Source organism: Hordeum vulgare, chromosome 6H (genome assembly GCF_904849725.1).
Source record: "Hordeum vulgare subsp. vulgare chromosome 6H, MorexV3_pseudomolecules_assembly, whole genome shotgun sequence".
NCBI classification, from domain to species: Eukaryota; Viridiplantae; Streptophyta; class Magnoliopsida; order Poales; family Poaceae; genus Hordeum; species Hordeum vulgare.
This window is the reverse complement of record NC_058523.1, coordinates 244240157-244248264: the sequence shown is the minus strand read 5'-3', so window position 1 is coordinate 244248264 and position 8108 is coordinate 244240157.

The window sequence follows — 8108 nt, the reverse complement described above, 5'->3', positions numbered from 1 at the left end:
TTATGCGTAGATCATCCCCCTCTTATTCTTCTATTCGTAATTTAGCCACCTCAAATAAATTCTTAATCGCTTGGTGCAGCCTCACCACTTAACCGTACCTCACTGATTAAGCTTTGTTAGTCTTGATACCTTTGGAAATGAGATTACTGAGTCCGTCTTTCTCACAGATTACTACACCACCAGTTACAGGTACATGTAAGCGATACTCTGATGTGAGTGTGATGATTGTTTTATTTGGAGTTTCTCCTTCTTCTTCTTCATCATCGATCTAGGATGGGTTTCAGGCCAACATCCTAGGATACCAAGAAAGGACGTCGTTCTTTTATCGTTTGTTTTTGTCCGTAGTCAGACCCTGCTCTTCTTCATGATGATTGATTATGTTGTTGTACTGATGTTAACTTGATGTAGCTTGCAGCGAGTGTAATCCAATTTCATATACTCATCTCTTCAGTACATGTACTTGTAACGATATCCATTTTTGCAAAACGACGAGATGCGCTTCAATCATTGTCGAGCCCCTCGCGTAAAAAATAAGGATAGGATCGTATCTTGGGTGTTACACCTTGGGGGTTTCCAATTGCTCCTATCAAAAATTCAAAGTAAACCGAAGCTTGGGGGCTACATCATATGTTGTTTTTTTCAAAAGGAGAAGTACATGTAAGCCCCGAGTCGCTGGAGGCAGACAACCCGACACTTGGGGGCTACACTACTCAGATCAAATTTTTTAAAATTTCCAAGACGCTACAGGAATGCGATCCGACACTTGGGGGCTATAGTATTGAGTTGTTTAATAGATTATGACGTCCAAATGGAAGACCTGCCCATGACATATTGACGAGCCGGCCCTTGGGGGATACACATGTGAAAAGCAATAAATTCAGCTTAAAAACTGGCGACTGGATGGACAACCCGGATTTCTCAAAGCTATCTGCAACATTCAAAACTAAGTTCAAGTCGCAGGTTGTTGCAGGAAAAACAACCCGGTCCTTGGGGCTACACTAGCTGAAGCTTTCTATGTATTAGAAAATTACAAGTCCCAGACTGCTGCAGGCACGACAACTTCGCACTTGGGGGCTACACAGCCAAGATATTTTTCTACCCAAAGCGCCAAGTCATCATGAACTGATCAAATTGGAGCTTGGGGTCTACGGGTAATGTGGAGATAAACAAGAGTAAGGAAGAACATCCTCAATCGATCAATTTTAAAAGTGGAGCCGAAGCACTGAAAGACCGGCTCAACATATTTCTATCGAACTGAAGCATTGAAAGACCGGCTCAACATGTTTGTATCTAGCTGAAGCATCGAAAGACCGACTCAAAATCGCACGGATTTCTTTATTCCCAATAATTTTATCAACTCAACTGGAGTGATGTTGTTTGACTTGGCGTCAACAACAATCATGACCCGACATTATCAAACGCCATGACCCAATAGAGTCTGTACAAGCTCCCCGGCTTGACAAGTTGGAAGTGGTTTAACAATCGAGGAATTTTATTCCCAAGTTTTTTATCAAAACTGAAACAATGGAAGCCGGATCAACTTCATATGGTTTTCTTATCTCCAATATTTTCATGATGCCAAAGCATTGGAGGTCGACTCAACGACATATGGGTGTTTTATTTCGAATATTTCATTGCAAAGAATATTGACCAGCAAGATGATGGTGAAGATGGCTCGAAGAAATCAAGATTTTCGAGGAGCCACTTCATTGAAAAAAGTCGGCCAAGGAGCAAGCCGGTCCCTTAACATATTTATTATTCTTATTTCAGGAGTTTACCATGAATAGATTCAAGCTAACCCGGGGGCTAATTCTGGGGATATACCCCACGGTTTGACCCCGTCAGGAGGTATGACCCGACGAGGAGGTTTAACCCGGCCAGGAGGTATGCCTCGACCCATCACCTCACGTCTCGTAGGTCACGCCGCTCGCCGGATCGACCTGGACGATGAGGCCCAAGGCCGAGTGTGCAAGCCGGCGTAAGGAGACTCATGAAGAGGCGTGGAAGGTGTCTCACAAAGAAGGCCTAAGAAGACGAGGTATTCCCTCCAAGAGAAGCTGATCCAAGTGCTAGTAGGACTCTATGTAAGCCTACCCCTTCAACCAAACGATGCCTCAGGGACCCTTATCCTCGTTCTCCACTCGAGGCGTTCTATCTTCAACAGCACAAGCCGCCTGAGCTTCAAGGATGGGGCTCTAGTCGTCGCGTCTCAGGGTCCCTAACCAACCCTAAGAGCCCTACACTTTCTGTCCACACCGAGATTTTGCTCCAGGCATCCGAACAACGAGCTAGCCCGCCTCCGGGACTCGGTCCGGCGACACAAGGCGGATAGTCAATGCAAAACAAGGAAAGAAGGGCGAAAGGGGATAAATGCACCAAGTACTTAATGTAGGAGTATCAGAAACGTGTCTTCGCAACCCCGCCGAGGCCAGGCCCACTTCATTGTAGGGGCAAGCCGAAGAAGCCTAGGAGCGTGAATCCTGGATGTCGCTCCCGTCACCATTGCCAGGAAGTTCGTCGCTGTCGCTACTGGCCTCGGCCACAAAGGCGTAACACCCCACGAAGTCAGCCACTTGCTCCTTTGTAGCCTCTTCAAGGGCACCACGAAGCTCCTACAGTATAGAGTTCACCACCCACTTGAGGTCAAAGTTATCATTGAGGCGGAGGAGGTTGCGAAAGAGTCGCCTTGCCGCTCGGGGGAGCAGCTTGCGACACATGCTGTCCTCGGCATCATTGGCTTCCTACAGCTGCTTCTAATGAGCCTCGACTTGGACTTTGGATGAGTCCCTCTACAGGCTGAGATCACGATCCCGAGTTCCTGCCTCCGCCTCCCGTGCAGCCGCATCCACCTCACGCTTTGAGAGTTCTGTCGCATGGGACATGAGCCGGTCCTGATGAGCCACCGCGGCCTGCTCCCATGTCTGGAGCTGGCTCTCACGCGAGGCTACTAATTTCTGAGTGCCTTCTCGTGGGCGTCAACCTCCCGCCTCTGCCAACGAGCCTCTTAGGTATCTTGAGAGGCTTCATCAAGGGATGCCTGAACCTCTCCAATGAGCCATTCGCACTCCGCCCGGGCCTCCTTGCACCTCCGGTGGTCGAGCTCCTTCGGCCCCCCGGAGCTGACTCCACTCCTCATCAAGGAGCCTCCGCCCCTTCGCATATAATTCAACCTCTTATTTGAGCTCGTCCTTGAGGGCATCGACGGCTGCCCTGACGGCGCCACAGACCTCCCCTTGGCGTGTTGGATCCCTCTCCCCCAATGAAAGGGATAGGCTTGCCGACACCCCGCCCCTGCATCGCCCGTGCGTGCCGACTCGTGGAGGGGTCCAACCTCGTGGCCGTACGACAACTTAGTTTCGTCATAGCTTGCAAGGGCCGCATTCGCCACCCATCGGGAAGGGCCTCGGGATGTCTCGTCTGGAGCCGGAGCCGTCTCCGATTTCCCTGGGAGTGCAGGGGACGCCTAGGGGGCTGAGGTTGCGGGCCCTAGGCCAGGTCCGTAAGGCCTCGTTTGGTTAAGGGGACTGGGGAGGTTTTGAGAGGAAAATCACCGGGAGCGCTAGAAACCCCACAGATCCTCGGGCGCTCATTTGGTAGGAGGGGTTTGCTTAGCCCAATCCCCTCCGTTCTCCTTCAATCCCTTCCTATCCATGTGTTTCAGAACCCTCCTCAGGGGACTAGTGGAAGCAAAACCCCGGGGATTTGAGAGGATTGGGTGGAACAAAGGGATTCACCCAATCCCCTAAAACCCATCCCTCTCAAAACCTCTCCAATCCCCCTTAACCAAACGAGGCCTAAGGAGGCCCGACAACCCCTCGCTGGGGAAGAGGCAACATGCTGCGTGGAGGCCGCTGCCTCACCCCCTCCCTTGTGGCTAGATTCGTCTCGGGAGGGGTCACCATCATGGGATCGAAGTCAGCGTGGACGTATCGAGCGGGCTTCGTGGCCCGCTCGTGGACCGCTCGGTCCGAGCTGGCTCGGTCCAGGCCCGACCACAAAAACCGACCGGTCCGGTCCCTCAAAACAAGACCGAAATTTGCTCGGTCCGGTCCGGTTAAAGCCCAGTCCGACCGAGCAGACCGAACAGCTCACCGGCGGCATGGCGAGGGCACGGCCGCGGCATGACGAGGGCACGGCCGGGGCATGGCGGGGGCCTGCTGGAGGAGTGCCGGGGGCGTGCTGGAGGTGTGGCGGCTCAGGCGTGGCGGGGGAGACGTGCTATGCCGCTGCCGCCGCCGTCCAGAGCACGAGATGGAGGAGGACGTGGCCACTGTCCTCTCCAGGACGAACCACCATATCCAGGAGCTTCGCAAGCATCGGATCTCCTCCCCCCCGTAACAAATCGATGGGATTCGCCACGAATCAGTCGGGATCTTGCTCCATCTCCAGCTCCGGCCATCGCCGTTCGTCGTCGATTCCGTCGCCGTCGCTGCTTCTCCGGCCTCCCCGACCTCGGTATCGAGCTCTACATGAGTGCCCGCACCTATTCCTTCTGTCTCCGCTTCCGATTACGACCTACAGCCATCTATAGCCGATGCCATGGTCACCACCTCGCCGCTGGTGAGGTGTCGGCCGGTACGTCGGTCCGGCCCGGGCGTTTGCCTCGCCGGTGCGGTCCGTGAAAAGAGGACCGCCAGCCTGCTCGGTCCGGTCCGGACCGGACCGCCGGCGGCCGATCCAAACGCCGGCTCGGACCGGGACCGCACCGTGTCCACCCTGAGATCGAAGGGTGTCACCCTGCTCTAGCAAGACGCCCCTGCTCACCCATGAGGGGCGCCGCTCGCTTGGCACACACTGTGCCCAGGGTCTCGGCCTCGGCCTCCCCCGTCTTCTTCCTGGCCCTCTTCTTCGCCTCGCTGACTGCCTTTGGATCCCTGCGTGCAAAGTAACTACAATTGCAGGCATCGGGGGACAAAGATTGAAGGATATGGTGCGAGGTCTTACTCATCTTGATGGTCCCAACGTTTCCTTGTCCGCTCCCCAGTGGCGCTAACTCCGTTGTTTCCTCCCACGCAGGACACGTTCAGCTTGGCGTATAAGGGCATGGCGCCAGTCTCCCCAGTCCTATCATGCGTGAGGGCTTTTATTGTCGCCGCCCCCGAGGGCTGGCCACATCCTCCTCCGCCTCTTGCCCGCCTAAGCATGGCAGGCTTGACACGGGAGTCATCCGCCTCCGCGTTGTCGGTCAATCAGAGTCGTCGATGCACCTGCAGCGACCGTGTGGTGGGGTGGTGTCACACCCTGTTTTTATCTTACTTCAACTGTAGTTTCAAAATCTAAATTTATTAAAACTTCTTAAACAAATGGTATGAGTGCCATGATTGTCATTGATTGTATGTATGATTGATTGAGTGACCGCAAGAATAGCTTTTATAACATGACTATTTCATAAAAACCTTTTTCTCATTTTTGACTATTTCAAGACCTTGCTTTGGGTTTGCACTACAAGTCCGTCATGACAAGGGAGTGCCTTCACCCAAAGATGGTAATATGGTTTTAGAACTATTATAACTCCCCAATAACATCAAATAATTATATTAGAATTTTTTTTCCTATTTTATTTGCATGTCCATTTCTGAGGCCAAAAATGATATTTCTGTATGAAAAATTACTTTTCTGCCTTAGAAAAATCTAAGAAAATTTGGAGATACTCAGAGGACATATATTTTCCATACATAAGGTTTTCAACCCCTATTTATGTCCAAAATAATTTAGCAAATCCTTGAAAACCTATTCTCTTGGTTTTGACCTTTTGAAATATTTCCAAAAAATTCCTAGAATATTCTAGGAATTTTCCCAAGCTATATTTGGTGGCCATGCCAAGTTTCACCTTATTCCAAGGTGGTTTGCTTCACCAAATAATCCTAAAACCCTCTATGTCCAGAATTAAGTTGAAGCAACTCTACATAGCAAAGTTTGTTCAAATGGCTTGAAACTTTGCACGAGTGCTCAACACCCCAAATGAGGTGCCTCTGCCAAAAATGAGATTTGTTTCACACCCCAAAATTTTAATAATATTTTTATGAAATAAAATATTTCCTAGAACCAAATTTTTTGAGAAATAAATTGCTTCATGACTTTTCTCTAGGTCTCTTTACAATAGACTTTCTCTTCAAGTGGTATTTTTTTAGATCTTTCAGTGCTTTAGCTCTTACTTGAGACCCTCTTGAATTCCTTATTAGATGTAATATTATTTTGTCCATGTTTAATTAAATATATGAATTTTGCATTTCGATTAATCTTTGAAACACTCCTTTGTAAAGATGCTTTCCCTTAGTAAAAGTTTTTGAAAATTTATGTGGGAACCTCAATTACTTGCATCAAGACATTTCTTTTCTTCTCGCAATTTCATCGGAGATTTTATTTTAATATTTTGCAAAGGTTTCCTTTATTCAAAAATGACTTATATTTTCTTTAAGGGCCTGTTTTGCACTACAACCCCGTGACCACTTCTTCTAAAAATTCTATAAAAACTTGAAGATGACCTGTGATGTCCCTCGATCACATTTCTGCAAAAACTTACCCAAGTGTTTTGAAATTTTTAAGATCATTAACTTCTTTTCTAATCTGGTCCAGATTTGAGTTTGTACTGCAACCCCTAGGAATAATCTTTCAAAAACTCTATAAAAATTTGGGGATGTCAAGTGATGCATGAGATCCACTTTTATGCAAAAACCCCACGATGTGGTTTGGAAAAATTTAGCATAACATTCATTTTTCTGTTCTCGTCTAGTTTGATGATTTGTACTACAACCATATGATTTCCCCCTCTATTAGCTTTGACATTTTGCATGCTTGTATGACACCCTACCAAAACCATAACTCCAAGAGTTTAGCCCCATTCAATGATTTTATGTGCATGTGATAATAGCTTCAAGATCTGTCCAGCAATATATTTTTCAAAATCTTGCATGAGCTAGTTTTGCTTTTTGCCAAACTAACCTCACCACCATTGCTAGCAACTACAGAGACCCTGATCTAGAAGATTGGGTTGGCATCAAAGCTCATTGGAGGCCTGTGCCAATTCATCAAGCACCTTTGGTACATGGCCAGATTTGGCATTACTTTGGACGTCCACTATGGAGTTGCCTCCCGAGCTAGACCCTCATGCCCAGTAGCCTTGTATTACCTTCTAACCCACCCCTGTTAAGTGTTAGTTGCAGCAGATCATGGTAGACTACCCCAGCATTTCATCGAGCACCTGGTGACCGTGCTTTGGACGTGCCAGAGCGCGCAAATGGTGGGCCACATAGCGCATGTGTTGCACGCGCTTGTTCGTGCCGCCGCGTCACCACGCCCTTCCCCCTTTGGTCAGCTTCTAGAGCCCCGTCGAGCCCCCTCCCCCAATAGTTGGTCGTCGCCCCTGTGCGCGAGTAGTGCAGCGGCAGCGCGACGACCGTGGCTTGTTCCATGTCGCTGCAGTGGCCGGCGCCACCCAAGCAGCCCTAGCCAGCCACCTGCCCCCTGGACCACCTCTCTTGCACCAGCTGCTGGCTGCCCTACTTCCCCCGACGCCCTACTGCCACCGCGGTGCGCCTGAGCCACTGGCAGCTCTATCTCCGGCGTTCTTATCGGGAGGCCGCCGCGGAACCAATCTAAACCAGCTATTAAAGGAATCCTTGAGCCCCTCTGAGCTCCTCAGCAACCTCCCCTAACTCTGAGCCCCTCCCCCTCGCCTCAATTCTGCCGGAGCTGCTCGTCTCTGATAGTAGCACCGTCGTAGCCCTCTGATGAAATCCTCCATAGCTGAAGCTCTTAGCCGCACCCCACCGCACTAGCCGCACTCCCTGGACCCTCTTGAAGTTATGTCGCCTCTCGAGCTCGATGAGAAGGCGATCTAAGCTGAACCAACCGGACCAGAAATGTCGTCCACCATTGGTGAAGCTCCTCCCAGCCCCGAGCCCTGTTGCTCTCCTAACCGCAAAAAATGGAGGTGGCGTGCCCCCATGAGCGTGTGCATAGTCAGAGTGCAACAGGACGTGCCCTGTGCCGCCGGTGAGCCTCGCCGGAAGATCACCTTTGCTCTGCCCAGGCTCGCTTAGGAGGAAGCACGAGGATCCGACAGGTTGGTCCCGACTGTCGGCGAGCCAGCCTCAGCCTCGAGTGGT